At 44.0% G+C, this 22,161-nt stretch overlaps 1 protein-coding gene across 1 annotated transcript in view; it reads right to left on the reverse strand.

Moving 5' to 3' along the window:
* The window catches only part of ALK (ALK receptor tyrosine kinase), a 761,479-nt gene that overhangs the window by 176,626 nt on the left and 562,692 nt on the right, over nucleotides 1-22,161 (reverse strand). The window lies entirely within an intron of this gene.

Genomic DNA, 22,161 nt, shown 5'->3' on the forward strand with positions numbered 1-22,161 from the left:
GAGGTTTGATTTATCGGGCATCTTTCCCGTGTACAGCTCTGTAGTAGGTGTTAGGTGCTGTGAGAATACAGAAATGATTCATGGACTCTTATCCTCAAAGAGTTGCAATCTTAGGGCAGATATGACAGGAGCACAAATAACTAGGAATTGTGGTAAACCGTAAGTACCATAATGGTGGTAAAAAATAAAAGCCCACAGACATTTAGAGGAGAAGTTATTTCTAGGTTGACGAGATGAATTAATTACACTTAATTTATGTGCTTTCTAGTTGATATTTATCTATGAGGTTTGTGCAAAGATGAGTGGCCAGAAGCTCACTTGTTCTGGGTTCTCCTAAGAATGGGTTATTTCTCTAAATCCTGACTTTGGCTTGGACCCTCCCACCACCCCGGGTCACGGGCCTGAAACCACATAAACTGCTGGGGCTCAGCGAGAGATGCAGAGACTCAGGGAAGCATGGCCATACTTGAGGGAGGCCCCGAGTCCACGCTGTCAGAAGCCCAGCAGCAAAGTCCCCCTGGATCTTCCTTTTTGGGGAGGCTGTCTCAGGAAGCTGATGAATCCATGAGCAGATCGCTGAGGCAGTCTCAAATGGATACCCCTGATTGGCAAGACAGGTCCCTGTGCTGTTAGGAGTGGTGACAGCTTTCAGAGAGGGCATAAACCAATTGTTAAAGGCCCTCCACATTATTCACCAGGGTGGGAGAATTCGTTTTAGTATCCAGGAAAAACAGCCGTTTGGGTAATTACATTCTGTTTCCCCTCGTCTCTGCTAACGCATTAGCGGGAGATAATATTCCACATTCCAAGTCCAGAACCATCCCACAGAGCTGCTATTAAACAGCTGTCACCTTCCTGCCCATAACTGGATGCATTTCTCAGCAGGAAGAATGACTCCTTGTATGCTGGCTGCATCAATCCTGGCGCATAGGAAATGCATTTGCTGGAGCTAGAGGCAATGCGTCATAGTGGGAAAATGCTGGGCCAGGAGTGGAGAAGCTGGGCTGTGGTTCCTACTTAGCCATGACTTGCTATGTAACCTTGGGTAAGTCACTTAATCTCCCTGGTGCTGGGGCTTCCCACGTTATAAGGCTGGGATAGGCGATCCCAGCCTTACAACAGATCCCCGTGGGGTCTGCAATTTGGGGTCACCATGTAGGGTCTTTTTCAGCAGGGCACAGGCTCTCCCAGGACTTCTGCTTTGGGCTGGAAACTCTCAAAACTGGCTGGTCACATGATCCTTGTATATTGTGGCCTATATCTACAACCACTGTCTGGTTGGAGGTCCTGGTTCTTTGTTTATTGACTGAAGGCCTAACTTGGTTTATGCCCCATCTGAAAGCTGTCACCATTCCTTCGATTGACTGTCTTTGAAACAAACAATCTTTAGCCCATCCTTTTCTTCACTTCATTGTTCCTCATGAGCTATATCAGACCTCTGACCCTGCCCCAAGTAATGGGAAATTAGGGAGCAAAGGATAGAGAAAGGACACAAAGGCTTAGGGGGTCAGACAGGAAGTGGAAAAAGGGAAGGACCTGGAGGAGAAACAGAGAAAGGAAGACAAAGGATGAAAGGGGAAAGGGAAGGTTTAGGAACGGGTTGGTGGCTGGTGGCGAGGAAGAATTGAAGAGAACAAGGGGAAAGAAGGAGTTACTGGAGGGAATAAAAAAGGAGCCAAATACAGGAGAAGGATGGGAGGTAATGGAAAGAAGTGCTGGAAGTTGGAGAAATTCATTTCCTTCCTTCTCTTGTTCCTTCCTCCTTTCTTTCCTGCCAACAAACACTGGCAACTCACAATCTGGCACATAGTATTCAGCATCAATATTCTGGGTGCTAAAGAGGCAAACATGAAGAAAACATGGTTCTTGCACACAAGGAGTTGACAGTATATTAGGAGGAGGCAGTGTTAAATGTGTGACAAGGTGTGGAAAGACCCTCCTAAGAGGGGTGTGTCTACAGTTACCGGAATGGGTCAGTGCTCCTGGGGAGAGGGAGGGAGGCTTGGGAGAGGCTTCATGGAGCTGGATGGATCCCAGGAGATGAGTAGAATATCTGTGCTCTTCTGTTCTGCACTCACTCTGTGGCTTTGTTCTATTATCATCCTTCACACAGTCACTGCATCCTCCCCCATTTCCACAGCACTGTGTCTCATTCACCTCACTATATTGTAGTTCCTTCTTCATCTGTCTTACCCACTGTACTGAGCTCTTTAAGGCCAGGAAACTTGATTTAATTGCCTTCATATTTACATTGCCCAGGACCTAGTTTGATGCCAGCAAATAGCAGGTACAATCCCCACCCACAAACAAACAAACAAACAAACAAACAAACAAACAAACAAAACATTGAATGAAATGCAAGGCATATATACTTTCTCCTCCATTGGTTCCCATTTACATGGGTTACTACAACAGTAACTCCCCATCTAGTATTTCCATCACATCACCACCACTGCATGTGGAAGGAAGGGAAAGATGTTTCTGGGAATGCTTTCATCTACATCCATGCCTTGCCTGGCTACTTTTCCCTTTCCATTTTCCTTCCTTTCCCTTCCCTTTGTACTTTGCTCTTCCTCTCTCTAGGGGTCCTCAGTAAAAGTGGGCAAGCCCCAGTTTCTCTCTCATAATGGCTATCTAGAACCTTTTTCTAAGAATGTGGGTCTCAGGGATCTCTTCTCTTCTCAGGCAGAGGCTGGGGTGTGCACCTACATGAATCAATGGCTCTGGGAATGTCTCTTCTCTGGAACCACAGAACTCACTTTGGCTTCCTTCTTCCTGGGGGCCTTCACCCATGACAGCTGGGCTATTTCTTGGATAACAGCATATCTAGGAAACTGGAGGCATGGCCTCCTCCATGGAGTGATGCCTTTCTGAGCTCACATCCCTCAGCCCCAGAAAGGTCTGTCTCCTGACCTGAAAGTGTAGGTAGAAATCACCTGGCCTCATCTCTCACACCCTAATGAAAGCTTTGCTTCTACTGAGACATGTCTTCTAGCTGGGTGAGCTTGCTGGAGTACCACCACTTCTGGATCTGTAGGGGCAGGACTGCATGGCTACCTAGACTGTAGTTGTCTTGGCCTGTATACAGGTTATTCAGTCTATTTTTCTGGGGGAATAGTACCTTGTAATCTTTGTACACAAGCCCAGGGGCCTCAGTGATGGAAACATTTTAAAAATCCAAGTAAATAACTCTTTAATTCATCATTCTTGCCTCTGAAAGCAAGATTCTTGGAAAGCTGACATAATTTGAGTCAACAATTCAGACTCAGCCATCTCTTCAGAAAAGTCATTAAAAAATACATCGAAGAACCCAGATTTCATTCTGTTTGTGAACATTGAGAGAATATATAATAATACTGTAGCTGCAAACTGAAATAACATGGGCATGAGGTGGCGTCCCCTTTTCTAGGAGACTTCTTTCTTCCTCCCATTTGGGAGTGAGATCACAAAACCCTTCAATGCTCTCACCAAAATAAATCTAAGTCCTTAAAATGTCACCCAACCTCACAGTTCCTTATTATTATGGGCTATAAACACAGATTCAAAATGGGAAAAATCTGAATATTACTGTATTAATATTCTACATTGAATCAGAGTCCTTCATGGCTAGAGATTAATGAAAGGGAGGCTATTCAGATACATGTGTCTAAGACAGCCACCCAAGCTCTAAGGCAGATAACTAGTGTTTTCAGACCCAGAAAAGAAATGCCCAGCTGGGTCATGATAACACCTGGAATCGCTGAGAGGCTTTGGTTGCCATTGTTTTCCTGTCCCCTCCTGGAAGGGGAAATGGAGCATGGTGAGTTGCTGTGGTGACCCCTCTGCAACATGGGTCAGAGGTGGAGCTGGGGAAGTACAGCTAACCAAGTCAGCTCACCATGGACTTCATGTCACTGCTTAGAAAGGCTGGAAGTCCCTGGCACATTTGCAGCAGAAGGGAATACGGTTCCGATAGAAATCCTGCCAGTTCCTTCTGAAGCACACACCGTCCTTGAGCATGGAGCCAACTGCCATTCCTTACGTACATCCTGGATTTCACTGTCAAGAAAACTGAAGCCCAGTGTAGGGTCCTTGCTAAGCTCTTCTTAGCAAAATGGCCAAAGAAGAGTCAGGGCTCCAGACAGTGATCATGAGGCTCCCCAAGGCTGGGTGAGGCCACCCTTGTAGAGACCAAATTTCATTTATTCTTATTAATTAATTCATCCATTCATCATCCAACATCGAGCCCATCTTTAGGAAGCACATATTAGTTTGAGCATTGTACCATCATGTGAGTTAGCAGGACCCTTTTGGTGAATGCAGGCTGAGAAGAGGAAGAGGAGGAAATAGAGAACTCGATGGGAAAGAAGAAAGAGAATTAGCTTGTTTTGAACATTTCTTGTGCCAATGTGTTAACATAGGTTGTCTCACTGAGTCTAAACCCATCCCTGTAAGGTTGGCATTATAATGATTCCTATTTTACAGTGAGAAAAACCAATCAATGCTCAGACAGGTTGAGTTCAGTGGATGCTGTTTGTGGCTCCAAAATTTTTTTCACAGAGGTGTGCTGTCCTCAGGAAATTTACCATCTAGATTAGCAGGAACACATTCTCATGTGTGTTGGCTGAAGCAAGAGTTGCTAGATTCTGCCCAAAACATAGACTTTTCCTTAAAATAAAATTGTTTTATATGAGAAGTCACAAGCAGCAGGTAACTGAGGGCCAGTTAGTGCCAAATGTGCAGTTTAAACATAGGAAGCACTCACAGATGCTTCTAAGAGAGGAAATGAGATTTGTGATGGTCCTTGAAGAACAGATGGGATTAGGGCAGGGTAATGGCCATCTCTGGCCCATTCAGAGGACAGGTTGTGGATCTGGTTGAGCCCAATTGTTGGACTTAGAGGGTGGGCAGGCAGGTTGGGGCCGGAGAAAGAGGGTCCAGCTCCAAGGTCTCCAAATTTTATTTTATAGATGATGGGGACCTTGTGCAGGAAAAAGACGCAAGTGGTGCTTTCCAAAAATGAATCAGAACACACTCTGCATCCTGTCTTCAGTCATCATCTTTTGCCGGAGATAATTTGGTGTAAACTAAAGGATTTACGTAGAGTTTTACAAGCTCCGAACCTGATTCAGGACTACAATCGATACCAAAAAGGGCTGGGTATTTAAAGGAACATCTTAGAATTTTAAAATATTTTGAGTTCTTTATCTCGCATCATAACTGTTATGGAAACTCTTTCCATAAAGGCCTTTATAAAAGGGCACTGATACCTCTTCTGGTGATTGTTTTAGCTAGAGACAGCTGGACAACTAGAGTCTGGGGATGTGACACTACAATGAGATCATGATTATGACAATTATGATTCAAAATATGGTGATACTTTGAAACATTGCCTGAGGTTTCTTTTTCCTGAGCTTTGCAGACCCAATCCTTCATTTCCCTCCATTTAGAGAGCTGCTGTTGCTTTCTCTGCACACTACTTTGGGTTGGGGGGGCAGACACACTTGAAAATACAGACTTTTAGCAGTAAGATATGGACTATTTGAGAGTGAAATTACATCCTCGAGTCTAAAAAGCTAAACCTTGAATATCTGGAACTAAGAATTGATAGACCCCAAAACATAGATTTGTAGTCAAAAGTCACAGAGTGAGGCAGAATGTGCAGTGATGTGGAACAGACCCTGTGGGCTGGGAGCAGAGAGAACTAGATAAGGAGAGCATGAGAGGGGCCCTGAAGGAGCAACAAGGTGGGTGCATTCCCTACCTGAGACTTTACCAGAAAGGTCGAGGGGGCTTGGGAACCAGATGACCTATGTGCCCCAAGTTAGCACTGGACTGCTTTGGTAGTCAGGGGAGTTGAGGAGGGCAGCGGGAAGCCCTTGGCAGATAGGGCCTAGGAACCCAGAGCAGCATAGGAGAGCTTTGAGGGCCTCAGTGTTTCCCTGAGAGGGGCCCAGAGGTGGTCGAGAGGGTGTGGGCAGACCTGGAGGTCCTGTGGATAGAGCCAGAGTGATCTCCGTGGACCTAATGACCTGCTAGCAAGGACTCCTTCAGTCACACTCAGACTGGACCCATGACCAAAGACCAACATGGAGTGAGTCTCTCAGTGGAGAAGGGAGTAGATGGTTCTTCCAATACTAAGATGATATGGAAGCCTTCCTATGTTTACTTACACCTCAGAGGAATGATACGGAGAATGAAAAAAAGAAAACTTCTGAATTACCTGATTATCGAAAAGGGAGGCAAAAATTGCCAAATATCAGAGTTTACTCTAAATTAGTTAGATTAAGCTGTTTGCCATTGATGGAAATGGGTTTTCCTAAGAGCTAAGTTTAATTTTTAAATTTTGCATATAGAATGTAAGATTTATATTCTCTATATGTTCCTGAAGGTCCTTTCCAATTGGTCAGTTCTTTCATATTCTAGCTGGTCTGGCTTTTCTTTCTCCCGTCATTACTCTCTTCAAATACACCCCTTACCTGGGCTGAGCTTAGGCTGTCCTCTTTTTGAAAATACAAGCCGAGATATAAGGTTCTAGTATGCTTATTATCCATTTAATAATTTATCTGGATGACATGTATTTCATTTATTTCAGTTAAGGACCATTGACTGAGCATCCAGTGTGTGCCAGGCTCTGCGCTGGAGGGTAAGGATTCGGGATGAAGGTTCCAGTCTATTGAGGAACATAAACACAGAGACTTTAAAGTCATTTTCTAATATTTTCAAGATTAAGAAGGGGCCGGGAGCAGTTGAAGAAATGACAGAAGAGGAGGTTAAAAACTCATGACTTGGCCACTTGGTAGCTACAGAACCGTAATGTCTTTGGGATTCAATCTGCCAATCTGTAAAATGAGGGAGGAAGGAAGACAAAGAAATCCTTTAGAGCCTTTCCAGATGTTAAATTATATGACTCTTGCGAGTTTCAATGTAAAAATTGTATAGTCAACTGAAATCCCAGGGGGCAAAAGAGGTGACAGGATACAGCAAATTCTTCTGTTCCATTGTAAGATCCTCAGAGCAGTGGCAAAGTCACACCTTAAGCAAATCATGCTGGGGTGCGAACATAATTGATCACCTCCTGAGTGGTGCTGGCAGTGCTCAGGACCTAGGGAAGGAGTTTCTAGATGGTGTGTATTGAAGGGTCCATTCTTGCAATTTGTTATTATTATTGTCATTGTTGTTATTATATTGGCAGAGGAGAATCTAGAATCTAAGCTTATGCAATAGGCTTGTTTGTCTTTGCCTGTAATTACAAAGTTGAATGCCCATGTAAAGTGATTAAATGAATCTCTGAAATCATTTGAAATATTAATGTATTTGCCTTATTTACATTTTCTAGCTACTGATCTCAATTTCCTACTCTGCTTTGCGTTTATAGTTTCTCATGCCACACCATTGTGACTCATTTTTTCATTCACTCTTTCAACATTTTACAAAAATTCATGGAGCCTCCATTTTGTCCCAGGCTTTGAGCCAAACACCAGGGATGTGGAGATAAAGGGGTTGGCTTACTATTAGCAGGAGGGAAAAATAACAGACGCTAAAGTCAAATAGGTTGTGGCACTTGGATGACCCACCTGGGTAATGGGAAGCCTTGCTTGAACTTGTCAGAGCTTTGCAGACAGAACACTGGGCTACTCCTCATATCCTATGGAATGAGATCGTCTGTGTGCTGGAACCTGTGTGGGAGGAATTCTATATCCCACAAAAGAACTTGTCAAATGGTGGCTGTGTGACTTCCTTTCTAATTGTTTTTCATCTCTGAAAAGCAACACCCAGTAATGAGAGACAGTGGCCCTTCATATGTCAGTGGAATTTCTGGTGAAGTTGCACCAGGTAATATAGTAACATGAGTATGCAAATACAATTTTCAAAACTCCAAAGAATTTGAGTTCTCTAGTAAAGTCCCCTGCCTTGGTTCTTGAAGTAGGGCTTCTTGTTATAAAATCCAGTTACCAGGTGGTAGGGAAATGAACAGACCAGTTTATGTGTCTGGTAGAGAATATGCCAGGTAGGGAAATTTCACTTTCCTTAAAGCAAGCTCAGAACTTCCAGGTTGGGCACAAAAGGAGAACTTCATAGAGTGGAAAGTGGTAAGACCTCATAGCCTTTTTCTCCCTCTCTCCCTCTTTTCTCCCTCTCTTCCTCCTCCTTTTTCTGAGGCTTGGCATTTGTTTGGAGTATCCCATAGATCACTACCGCCATCATCCATCTGTTCTCGGGGGTGATATTTAAACCCTTTAAAGCCCTGGCAAAAGCCTAGTCAAAACTCTGGGAGTACAACCAAGGTAAGCTGGAATGTTCAATATGATTTTACTAAAGACTGGCAAAAGACAAAGGGAAAAAACTCTCCAATATTCACCATGAGTTTGAGACTCTGCGCTTTGCTGACCCCAGAAGAGAAAAGACTCTTCTCAAGACCCTGCTTTCCAGTGTCTTCCCATGCAGAGACTGCAATTTTAGCTCCAATTTAATTTCTTGACACTCCCAGGAAAATGCTGGACCTTCTTATCTACCTAGAGCCTTGCTTTTGCCATATGACGGGCACTAGGGAAGACCTCAGCCTTGGATAAGACCTCAATCTCTAATTAAAGACCTCAGCCTTGCCCTTGAGGTCCTCTTTAGGATCACCACGGTCAAATGCCTTCTCGCTGCTTGTGTGTGTGTGCAAATGTGCATATTTGTGTGTGTGTATGTGTGTGTGTGTGTGTGTGTGTGTGTGTGTGTTGGTCTCCTAATGAGAAAATGACAGGCACTTGAAGGAAAAGGAGGAGAAATAGCAGAAGGGGAAAGGGAGGAGAGGAGATCATCAGAGGATCTTTGCTTAGAGTAAGGATGAAAAGAGAAGAAGATTCCATGTGTGTATGCCTGGGAGCTGGGCCCCAGCATAGCCAATTCAACCATTTCAGCCACCCTGTCCGTGGATATACAGCCTCAGGCTTGTGCCTGGAGCAAGAGCACAGCAGGCTTCACTGACAATGGAGCTGGGCACAGGGATCAGATGGGCAATTCCATGGCCCAGGTTTCTTCCCTTCACAAAAGGAAAGGAAAAGTTGAGAAGTGAGAATGAATTAATAGACAAGCAAAAAGACAAAGATATCCGGAGTGTGGAGAGGCACACAGAAGAGAGGCTGAGACTGGGGAGATGCAGAGAAAGGCTGTCCACAAGCTGCCAAACAGTTGAGATGGAAAATGATCTGTCTGCATTGATTTATTTACGATCACACAGAGTAAATAAACGATACGATTCTGAATCGAGCACCTGCTTTTGCATTACATACAGCCACAGATAAGGAATGGAGAAAAAGGCCACATCAGTGGAAGAATGGCAGGGGGCGGACAAGAGGACAGCCCTCGTGCATTAGTTGACACACATGCACGGTGGATCTCTTGGGGACAGTGTGCAGGAAGCAAGCATGAGTTTGTGTCCGTGCACTAACAAGAAAGAAAGACACTGATCCTGTGATGGTAAGACAAGGAGGAAAACAGAAACCACCTCTTCCTGTCACTTTCTGCTTTCTCTTCTAATTCAGATCACGTCGTTCAAGAAATTTTGCACCCCACCTTCATATACTCATAAGCCCAAGTCCTCAGGAGAGAGGCTTTGAGCCATTCACTTGTTCTCCTGGATCTCTGGGGGAGTGGTGTGAACAGGGCTTTTTCCCTCTCTAGTCCTCCCCGAGACAAACTGGCCCCCTCCAAGGGAGAGTTCTATGGTTGGTCCCGGCCGTGGCAGCTTATTCACATGCCTGCTGTGTGTTTCTGAATCATAAACCTACAGACAGACTAGGATGGGAAGAAGATAGGCTGCCTTCCTGACCTTACACTTGGGCTGCCGGTACCTGTAGCAAGGGGATGATAATCAGGGCCCTTGCCCGGAGCCAATGTTTTCATTATATTTAAATTTCACAAACGATTGAAAGGATCAGCTCATAAAAGCAAAAAAGACTTGATGCATTCAACCTCTCTGGGCCTTTTAAGACAACAGACTTATTAGGACCATGTAAGTTGCCAGGAAGAAGCTTCTAATTAAAGCTTATTGCCTCTTAGCTACCATTGGCCGGCCATGTGGCTCGCCCTTCCTGTTAATTAGAGCAGAAAGGCATCCTAGTGGGGTTGTAGCCTCACAGAGCCCGTGCCCACCTTCCGGCCCACTTCCCCTGTGAGCTCAGGAGGATCCAGGGCTGCCACGTTGGTCCATCATCCCCTAGACGTGAGACTTGGGATCCAGACAGGATATTGCACCCGTGTTCTTGAGGGAAATGATAAGACCCTGGGCTACCAGTGGTATAAATGATTAATGAGAGGTAATTAGTCAATGTTTGTTAGTCATTTTGTAGATACAAAATGCTGGCTAAGAGCTAAAGGAAGAAGCAGAAGCAGCAAAAGCTGAAAGACTTTATATCCACCCAAATGCTGATCATAGAACTCCATAATGTTGGAGCTGAGGGAAGGAGGGATCTCCGAAACCATTTGCTCTATGGTTTGAAAATCGTGCATTGAGGGGCCTTCTGGGCCGCTGCCCAGCAACTGTCTGCCACTGTTTCCTCCCCAAACAGATCTCAACCAGAAGGGCAAAATAAAGTTCCACAAAAACCATGCTCTCAGCATAACTTGAAGACAGAAAATGCCAGAACTTTAAAATAACCAGAGTAAAAAGAGAACCATCATCAAATCCCAGCAGTGCACTTTCTGGTACTCCTAGGCTATGCCCTTCAGTTAGCAAAAGGCTCCCTCACTCCCTGCACAAAGCCCTTCACTCTGGAAGACTTCAGCATGAGGTTCCCACAGATCCTGGTGTGAGGAGCTCTGTCTAGGGGTCTGGGTAGGAAGGAAGTAAAATGTCTTCAGGATCTTCAGCTAAAGGTTCAGTCCTTGTTTACCTCTCCCCACGCCACCCCACCCCACCCAGTAAACAAACAAAACAAATCAACAAGATCAATCCTGTCCTTGGGGACATTTATGAACTTTAGGCCAATGCACAAGAGACTTTTACATCCAATGTTTGGTGGGTCTGGTTCTGACTTGATATGTCAGATTAGAAACTGAGCCCTTCTCTGCCTGATTTGGGAGGATGGACCCCACTGCTAGTCTCTGGTGTCACCTCGGGATCCTGCCCACCATTGCACCTGCCAATGGCTTGCACTGAGAAGACACACTCCCCTCTGGCTCTCCTCTCCAGCTGGTGATCCCAGGCCTGGCTGCACCTCCTCCTCATGTTCCTCTGTCCCCTCTGGAGTGGTGCCTTACCATTGTCCCCTCTGATGTGTCCCAAATGGCAGAGAAGAATAAAGCCACCACTCAAACTATAGGGAATCACCATGAGCAGGGAAGGTCTTTGATGCTTTATCTTAACATTTGCGTGCAGATCGCACTGGAACTCAATACATAGCCATGCTAGTTTAAATTAAAAAATATTCCTCCCCTCCAATCTTTTGATAAAACTGAAGCTCTGGAAATATGAGCCATGCTGATTCTTTGGGTTTGCATGCTTTCGGATCATGGCTACACATCCTGCAGGTGCAAACATCTAAGTGTGAGTACTGGCCCCAGTTTACCCCAACCCACCTGTTGGTCCCTCTCAACCTGCCCACAGCCAAATGCCTTTAGCCTCCTGTATGGAGAGGCTCTAGAGGTACTACAATGAGCTGAATCTCAGACCTACAGAGTTGGTGCTGAGAGTTGAGTCATCTAGTCCCTCTTCCAGGGGATACCATTTCACTTCACAGATCCTGAGTTGTACTAATTCACTGTTGGTCCAGTTTTTCTTCATGACTCATACCAATTGTTTCTATCAATTGTTAGTTAATGAAGAGCTGCCAAGGTCATTGGGCCAATAATACCATGACCTACAATTTGGACACAGGGAATGGTAGAGCTAACCCAGTTTGATTTTCCACTAGGTTCCAGGCACTGTGTCAGGTGAGGCACACAGTATCCTATTTAATCCTCACATGGACCCAGGGATAGGTATCACTGTCTTCATTTCACACATGAATTATCTGGTACCACAGGATGTAATGGACACATAGCATCCAAATGACTCAGAATTCAAATCCATGTTTTTCTTCTCCAAGTCCTATATCTTCTATCCACTGTCCATGCTGCTGTGTCCCTTGCTTTTCTTTCTGTTGCATCTTTTTGGCCATTTTACCCCTTATGATCTGTAATGTTGGAGAATAAAACGGATAGAGGAGGCGAGGTTGGAAAGTTTGAATCCTGCTGTCAGTTGTTTCAGGAAGACAGAGAGGGTGTGGGAGAGGTGGTGGATCGGAACCAATGTCTAAAGTGACATTTCTCTGATCATATCTGGAATGAATTTATCTGAGTCCACCCTGTTTGCTTCACACCCACGGTTTTTTTTAAGGAATGATTCCAGAGAGGTCTTAGTGACCTAAAGAGAAAACATCTTCCCAAGCCCCTTCCCCATCACCAGCTGGAGCATCCGTCTCATTAATAACTGGAGTCTAATCCTTCACATTCAAATGGAGTCCCATTACCCAAAACAATAATATTTTTAATTACCCAGGCAGAATGGCAATTGCACAATGAATACTAAGGATTATGTAAAACTAATAAATACTTTTGGAAATTCATTGAACATTCTAATGAATTAAAAGTTATGAAATATTTATAAGCGGTAACAACACCATTTATTACCATTAATAAAATAAATACATTAGTCAGAGAATGCAATTCATTACTATTTTACTACTAGACATTGATGTCAATGACTGAGTATTGCTCCAAATTACTTGTAAAATAGACTAATTATTTTAGTGTGATTAATCTTTTCAATTATTTCCTTTATGTAGTTGTAATTTGAAAGTAATTTTCTTCTGGGAGTACAATGACCTCGGCACACTCATTCTTTATTTATTTATATTTAAAAACCTTTTGTGTCTGCCCCCATTTCTGGGCAATTTCCAATGATCGAATATTTAAAATAGTTGCCCAAGCAGGCATTGTTTCTAAGCACTTTGTGGGGCAGTTAAAAACTGGCTTTATCAATAATTATGGATAAGCCATTCCAAAGTAAGAACTTCTTTGCCAACGGTAGCTAGGCACTGGTGGAGAAAGGAAAGACCAGCGAATTTCCTTCCTGGTTCCGCCTGCTTTCGCCTGACTATTTTGGATTCCAGTCTTTCTCAAGGGAGGCGGTGTGACAGTCATTTGAAAAGATCTCTCTCCTGCCTCCAACTACCTCTATAGAATAAAGCAGGATTACTCTTTTGTGTGGCACAAAGGACTCTTTGCACCCAGTCACCAAGGTAAAAACAAAATGACTTTATCAGGCATAAGAGCATAGGTCTTAGGAGGCAAGAGAAGCAGCTGCCTTTGCAATCAGAAAGCAAGTCTGGGCTATCAGAATCTCTGCTGGAAAAGAGGTAAATTTTCCCTTTGCTTAATGGCTCTGGCAAGGCACAGATAGAAAGGCAAAAGGCGGGTGTGAACCTGTAAACATACCCCAGGATAGTTGTGCCGAATTATTCAGCTCTGGTTCTAGAATTAAGAGATTCAGCTTAGTCAAGGGATGCCAGAGAGAGGATGAGAACATGTATTGTGCCAAGCATTGTGCTAGGAGCTCTGCATGCAATATCTGTTTTAATTTCCCAACAAACCTATAATTATGTATTTCCTGATGAGAAAATGAAAACTCATAGATTTAGGAAACTTTTCCAAGCTCAAAAAGGTGGTAAGTGATGGAGCTGGCATTCCAAATTCATTCAGTCTGATTCCAAAGCCTCTAATCTTTCTCCTGCATTGGAATAAGCAAACCTTTATTGGTGCTTGCCATGAAAAAAAAAAAAAGGCACTTTGCTGCTAATTGGGATACAGAGATTTAAAAAAAAGACAGTCTTTGATTTTAGGAACTTAGCATCTATTGAGTGAGACACATAAATAACTGTGGAGAGAAGTAGATGGTTCTAAAATAGACATACATGGAAACAATTCTGAGCGGAGACTTAGAGAAAATACTGTTTGAGCTGGGGTTTGAAAGATGTGCGGGTCTTTGAAAGATGGAGAGTGCACTGCAGGGGGGCACAGATGGAACCAAAGCTTGAGCTAGGGAGGGACGTTTGAGAAATGCAAGCAGATCTCAGTGGCTGATGAAATAATAATTTTCATGCTTATCTTTTAAATGGTTCAGTCCACAGTAAGTTAAGGACAGGAGATTTTGGAAATAGGGAGTTAGGAAGGAGAGCGTTTTGAAAATGGAGTTGAACATCCACCTGGAGTTAGGCACAAGAACTAAGTGAAGATACTAAGGTCGTGACTGCGATTTCTCCTTGGTGATCATTTCCAAGCAATAAAGCCCACCATTGCATGGCTGATTGAGTCCCCTGAAGTGACTGATCCAGGTGGTGGCAGCTCCCCAGGTTGGCAGTGTGTGGTTCTCATCACCCTCTTGGCATTAGGTCAATAATTAACATCACAAAGCTTTGCAGGAGGCCTCAGAGGAGCCAGTTTGTTATTGTGAATGATAATTTCTTCACGAGAAATAGCAGCATCAAAGAAGCAGGTTAGTTTTCAAAAGCTTCAGGTGAGGCGAGGACCAGGGAGGTTAAGTAGCTCATGGCATCATTTACAAGGCACCTCCACAGCCACCTTCTCACTGATCCTCAGCATGAGGTCAATTTTGAGACAACTATTGATACGCTGTTATCCCTATTTTAAATGAAAAAAGAAAAACCCCAATCTATGTTCCAGTTATGAGGGAAATCTTTAATGATTTGGAGTGATGGCTAGTCTATGGCAAGTAAGAGTAGGAAGGTGACTTAAATCCATGTTTTCTGATTCTGGTTCAGCGCTCATTCTGTGGTCTTTCTGAGAAAGGAATGTTGGAACTACCTTGGAGGAAGACATCTTCAGGAATGGAACACCTATTCAATACTGACAGAGGAGGAACACTGCCATCTTGGACAAGCACCTTATCCTAAAGTTCACCTTAATCAAAAACCACCTAAATCCAAAGGACATCAGCCTAATGGCCAAGGTCAGCATGACCATAAACCACACATAACATCTCTGACAAGAAACATTCCAAACTCCTCCCCAACCAGAGACATGCTAGCCCCGAGATAGTCTCTCTCTGACTGGAAAGATGTCAGCCCCAAGATAACCTCCCCTCCATCTAGAGAAATTCCAACCCCCCGATAAAACTTCTCCCCTACACAGAAACATTCCAAGCTTCTGATAAGCCCACTCAACCTAAGACTAATATATACTCTTGATCTGTAAGAGAAAGTGTTCCTGACCAAAATCGGCCAGAAGCCCCTCTCAGGTTTATTTTCTATAAAATAAATCTGTTTTTAACTGTTGAGCTGCATTTTGTGTTTCTTTCCTCTTTCTTTAACTCTTACAAACTCTTTGTAAGATTTGCACTTACTTTGCACTAACTCTCACAACTCTTAGGTTTAGGGTGCAAATTAAATATAAGTCAAAGATGACCTTTAAGGAACAGTTCTATGCAGAGTGGAATGGAAATGTTAAAGCAACCACACCAAAATTCAGTCCTAAGACAGAAACAACTATTTTATATTAATGTCAGTATGCACCCAGTTTAGTACTTTCTCAGAAAATGTCTGTGGCATGGATGAGTGGATGCAAGGATGGATGGATAGCTGAGCCCACTACATACAGAGTTTTCTCCTGGCAGCCCCAAGACAGAGTGCCACTGTGATCTACATTTTACAAGCACAGACTGAGGATCCTGCTGAGGCATTGCTTGCTGTTGGAAGAGAAAATGCCCAGTTTGGGTCAGGCTGCCAGGAGCCCATGAAGTAATCCCTCATTTACCCAGCTGGATTTTGGAGCCTACTCTAGATGTTGATTCGTTCCACATGGTTGGCCAAAGATCTGAATTTATTTGTTCAGCTTCTCTCATTTCCTCTTGTCCCCTTTCAGGCTAAGAAAGATATCCTCCATTGTCTTTGGTGGAGAAGGAGGAGAGAGAGGGGGGACAAGGTTAGGGGATGCTACCCATTTTTTCCTGGAAATATTTATACTAGCTACATACCCAGCACCTCAAAGCCAAGACCCACCTGGATGAGAACTTGCCTTTTGTGAAAATGGCCCATATTCAAAGTCTAATAGCCTTGTACTAAGCCCTAGCTTTTTAAAGAAGATACAGTTAATCTACCTATTTTTGGTTTTCATATTTTAAATAGTGTAACATCCAGGACCAGATCATAAAAACCGGAGTTAATAGGAGAGCTGAGGCCGGGTGCGGTGGCTCATACTTGTAATCCCAGCACTTTGGGAGGCCAAGGTGGGCAGATCACAAAGTCAGTAGTTTGAGAGCAGCCTGACCAACATGGTGAAACCCTGTCTCTACTAAAAATACAAAAATTAGCCAGGTGTGGTGGCGTGCGCCTGTAATCCCAGCTACTCAGGAGGTTGAGGCAGGACAATCTCTTGAACCCAGGAGGCGGAGGTTGCAGTGAGCTGAGATGGCGCTACTGTACTCCAGCCTGGGAGACAGAGTGAGACTATATCTCAAAAAAAAAAAAAAAAAAAAAAAAAAAAAAAGAGAGAGCTGAGAATCAGACTGTCCAGTGGTTCTTAAAATGTATTACGTGAAGCCCCATTGAGGGGGAATGTCAAGGGCTGTGGAGCAGGCGGGTTCTGGGTTTCCCCAAAGAGAACTGTACTAGTATCATTTTATATACTGGGCTTCCATATAAGACTTTGTTTTAATTAAGGCTTCAGTCTCTAGAAAAGGTTTGAAGACCATGGGTCGAGTTCAAATACCCCCATTTTAGCCCCGGAGAAGTTAAAAAATGGTGTTTGTGCATCTCCAACTCTTTGGGGACATGTGTTTCAAGGTATCCATAATCATGGGACTGCATTTGATACTTTGGATTCCTTCACCTTCCTGAGCCAGAGAAGTTAGAGAAATAACTTCTCTTGGGTAAGTTGAAGGTTATGACATCCTCTCTAATGAATGAATCAGAAGCAATGTGTATGAAATTATCTCAGTAGAGTAAGGAACCAAGAAGATTACTTCTTTTGAGAAATCTGTTAGTGAGCTGAATGTGGCTGTGGCCTGGGAAACCTCAGATGTGTTTCTTGTAGGTTCATGAAAGAGAAGAGGAGCTGTAGAGGCCTCCTTTAAAATGTATGTAGGCTCACACAGGAGCTATCGCATCTCCTTGTTTTTCATGGGGGAGCTCCTTTGCAGCTCCTTGTCTTCATGTTGACTGGTGGCAGTGGTCCATCTCAACTGCCTCTGACCAATCCAAGTTGGGAAAGGGAAATACTGAATTTATTTCTTAGAAAAATTGAGAACTTGACAACCATAAGGTGGAGGCAGAAAGCACCTTGGGCTGGTCAGTAATTTAGTGTATCACATTTCAAGGAAAATCTTTGGGTCTGTGTTCATTCAATTTCTACATGGCAAGGGAGACAGATTCGATGTTTCTGGTGTCCTTTCCAGCAGAGATCTTCTATGCACACAGCAAGGTGTGGTAGCTAAGAACATGGATTTTGGAGCCAGATGGCTCCATTTCAATACCAGCTGTGTGACTTTGGGGAAATTACTTAGGTCTCCGTGCCCTGATTTCTCTATCCAGATAATGGGAATAATAATGATAATAATAATATTACATACTTCATAGCATTGTTGTAAGGATTGAATGAGTTAATATATGTACCATGCCCATGCTTAGAACAGGGCCTAGTGTGTGGAAGTGCTAGATGAGGTTTTGCAATGCCATGCATTTTTATGAGCTATTCGGAGCCACGCTGATCCTCCCCTCCCCTCCCCTCCCTCCCTCCCTCTCTCTCCCTCTCTCCCTCCCCCCTTTTTCTCTTTTTTCCTTTCTTTTTTTTTTTTTTTTTTTGCAGAGTCTTGTTCTGTTGCCCAGGATGGAGTACAGTGGTACCATCTCAGCTCACTGCAACCTCTGCCTCCCAGGTTCAAGCTTCTGCCTCAGCCTCCCGAGTAGCTGAGACTACAGGTGCATGCCACCATGCCTGGCTATTTTTTTTTTCTTTTTGTTTTGTATTTTTAGTAAAGACGGGGTTTCATCATGTTGGCCAGGCTGGTCTCGAACTCCTGACCTCAGGTGATCCGCCCACCTTGGCCTCCCAAAGTGCTGGGATTACAGGCATGAGCCACCACGCCTGGCACCCTGGTCCTTTTCAAATCCCTTTCAAGAAGCTAGTCTTTCCCGTTCTGACATATGTGTTTCTGTAGGCACCTCTGAGCCTGAGGGGTCCCAGTGAGTGTCCTGTGTGATCCTATTGCTCTGGGTTGTCTGCTCAAGACAGGTTTTTGTGAATGGGCTAAGGTCTCCCTGGGAGCCAGGCATGGGTGTCTCTGGGGGCTGATGTCTCTCTTGTCTGTGCTGATTGTGTAAGCTGCTCTTTCACTGGTCTTTCAGGGAAAAACCTATTCTGAGCCATTTCTACTCACAGCTACTTTCTTTTGGAAGTAGTAGGGTAATAGCCCAAAGCTATAAAAGAAGGTGCAGCATTTATCAATTGATTGATTAACCAATCAGTCAACGTGTATTTGTGTGGTGTTTTCTGTGTGTTTAGCACCATGCTAGCTGCTCCCTGGAGAAATAAAAGAAATGTAAGACAAGGTCTTGAACTTCAAGTTAGGGTTCCAAAATGATTAAATGGGAAATGATTATAAAACACCTACTAAATTTAGATGTAGAGAATAAAGTCTTCCAAGGAGAATTTCTGTAGTTGCAAATGACATTTCCTGGCCCCAGGAAATGAGTGAGGTGGTCCAGTCTAGGCCCCTTATTCTATTATTTTCTGATGTGGGAGGCAATAAGAAATGACCTGTGTCACATGAAAGTGCCACAAGGGAAGGAGTAATATTGAGGAGATTTATCTGGCAACGTGTGGAAGATGGAATGGTATTAGCGAGACCAGTTGGCTGCTGCCAAAGTTCAAGTCTGCATATATGAAGAATATAGGAAGAATAAGACACATAGCTGAGAATATGAAGTCAGAGGGGTAGATCCAAGAGACAGCAACAGTAGTACTGTATTAATCCATTCTCACACTGCTGTAAAGAAATACCTGAGACTGGGTAATTTATAAAGAAAAAAGGTTTAATTGGCTCATGGTTCCATAGGCTGTACAGGAAGCATGGCTGGGGAGGCCTTAGGAAACTTGCAATCACGGTGGAAGGCAAAAGGGAAGCAGGCACATCCTACATGGCTAAAGCAGGAGGAAGAGAGCAACGAGGAAGGTGCTGCACACCATTTTTTTTTTAAGACGGAGTATTGCTCTGTCACCAGGCTGGAGTGCAGTGGCGCGATCTCGGCTTACTGTAACCTCTGCTTCCTGGGTTCAAGTGATTCTTCTGTCTCAACCTCCCGGGTAGCTGGGACTACAGGCACCCACCACCATGCCCAGCTAATTTTTGTATTTTTGGTAGAGACGGGATTTCACCATGTTGGCCAGGATGGTCTCGATCTCTTGACCTCGTGATCCACCCACCTTGGCCTCCCAAAGTGCTGGGATTACAGGTGTGAACCACCGTGCCCTGCCACTGCACACTTTTGTTTTTGTTTTTGTCTTTTGAGACAGAGTTTCGCTCTTGTTGCCCAGGCTGGAGTGCAGTGGCGCAATCTCAGCTCACTGCAACCTCCGCCTCCCAGGTTCAAGCAATTCTCCTGCTTCAGCCTCCCAAGTAGCTGGGATTACAGGCCTGCGCCACCACGCCCGGCTACTTTTTTTTTTTTTTTTTTTTGTATTTTTAGTGGAGCCAGGGTTTCTCCATGTTGGTCAGGCTGGTCTCGAACTCCATACCTCAGGTAATCCGCCCACCTCAGCCTCACAAAGTGTTGGGATTACAGGCATAAGCCTCCTCCAACATTGAGGATTACAATTCAACATGAAATGTGGTGGGGAGGGGAGGACACAAATCCAAACCATATCAAGTGTCTAGACAGAAATACTGGCTTTGTCACCGGATCAACTTGGAATTGAGTTTGACTCCACCTTTCACTAACTCAATGACCTTGGAAAGTTTTGAAACTTCTGTGAGCTTCAGTTTCCCCATCTGTGAAATGAGTATACTAGTCCCTGCTTTACAGCATTATTATAAAGCTTGCATGAGGTAACACATAAAGGCATTGACACTTGCCTTTGTGCATGGCGAGTGCTCTGTCAGCGTTAGCTTTTTGCCATTAGTCCATATCAGCTGAGATGAACTGAGCACCGACCTAGTGTCACACACTGTGGTAAGTGTAAGGATGTAGAGAGGATATAGGAATGGCCTCTGTCTTGATGACACCCACAGATAGATATTATCTCCTATGCGGAGAGAATTGTCCCATGTCTCCTTGAGGCTTCTCCAGATGAACTAAAATGGCACGTCTCTGCAGTGGACCAAGGAAGAGCTGTGGAGTTCTACAGTTGTGTTTCCCCTTGTGCTCTGTCTATGCCTCATTATGAAGGGACCAAGTTCTTATCAGAAAAATAGACCAGGCATCCTGCAGACCTACGTACAGTTCCGGCCAGTAATGTCGCCAGCCCTATTCACCTCCTTCAAAGACACCATTTTTCTCCTCTTATCCCCTCTTCTTCTGGCTTAACCAAAGCAATGACCCCAGAAAACCTAGACATTGGGCTACATCAAATAGGCATTGAGTATGCCTTTAAAGTAACCCCTTCCCTTTAAATATGAGTATAATTTTAGGATGATTCTTATGTCTGCAATTTGTCTATGCCTACTGATGTGCACCTGAATTTGTTTTCTATGGGAAGGAAATTTAGAAGTTCTAAGCAAACACTGAGATCACCTTGTTCTTCACTATTCTCTGCCTTACACATCCATATCAATCCCTCCACATCCGTTGTTGACCACAGGGGGTCTGACCCAGAGAAGAAACACAGAGAACATTTGTCTCCTCATGGAGACCATCTGTTCTTGGACCTAGAGCCACTGAAAGAAGGAAGCTGGACCATGAGAACTTCTCCAGGTATCTGGGCCAAGCCACTTTCTCTGGGGAATCAGAGGAAGACTCATCTTCTCCCTCTTCTAAGAGGGTGCCCTGCCAGCGGAAACTTTCTGGATCATTAGAGAGAGTTTAGGGAGGTCAACTCTATTGGTTTCGTAAAGGTAGAAAAGCAGACAAGGAATGGGTCTCTGGAACAGACTCACCGCAAATGCAACACAGGCTATGGGGGATGAATATTTTTAGGTGAGAGGGAGTTGCAGGGCAAGGGAGAAGACATCTATAGGTTGAGATTCTTGATTTTAACATGCAAAGAATGTTTTTCAGGTCAAGAAATTTTTGCAGGAGTATTTGTAGTGGGCCTGATATCTGGAATTTTGTAGTTTCTTATTCCGTTTTCCTAATGATGATCAAATGAGAACATTCTGGGAATTGATACCTTCTCCCTGTCACATTCTTGTTAACTGGTTCCATTTCAACAGATGGCCTCTTTTGTATGGTACATAGATCCTTGACATCTGTGAGGACTGATGATGTCCAGAGACATTCACAAATCTTCAAGTTCATGAGTGCAGAAACATTTGTACAAGCTCCTGGCTTGCTCCCAAACCACATGTTTCTCATACATTGCCTCATATCATAGGTTAACCACCTTTTCAACTTGAACTGTGGTTCAATCTATCACATTATGGTGATTTTTCTTTTCCCCACACATAAACCAGTTTTGATTAAACAACGAAAACAAAACACACTATAAAATTTCCTGCAAGGCCAGCAATAAATGAAGAGCCACAGGGGCAAAAGAAGCTAGGTTGGCGGGGGGTCAGTAGGGCTTCCTCCCTAAGAGAATTCCTTTCACACACCACTTCCCAGAAGCACAAAGTTCAAATCCAGGCCTGTACATGGGACAGATGACTGTGGGATATGGGCCTTCAAAGTTATTCATGAATAGTCTACACTGAGAATTGAGGTCTGAGAGTGCCTTAGGCTTCTTCTGGCTCCACACTTCATTCTTGGGCCCCTGATCCTCTCCCTCCTCCCACCTTCCATTTTCCGCCCTCCGGTAGGTCCCAATGTCTGCTGTTCCCTTCTATGTGCCTATGTGTTCTCAAGGAAGATATAATTTTATACCAGCTCTCTGAAATTCATTATCTGGGATATGGATCACCTGATGTCATTTAGAACTAGCCCCTAAAACACTCTAGACTGTTTTTTTTTTTTTTTTTTTTTTTTTTTTTTTTTTTTTTGAGAT

Source organism: Piliocolobus tephrosceles, chromosome 15, assembly GCF_002776525.5.
Source record: "Piliocolobus tephrosceles isolate RC106 chromosome 15, ASM277652v3, whole genome shotgun sequence".
NCBI lineage: Eukaryota > Metazoa > Chordata > Mammalia > Primates > Cercopithecidae > Piliocolobus > Piliocolobus tephrosceles.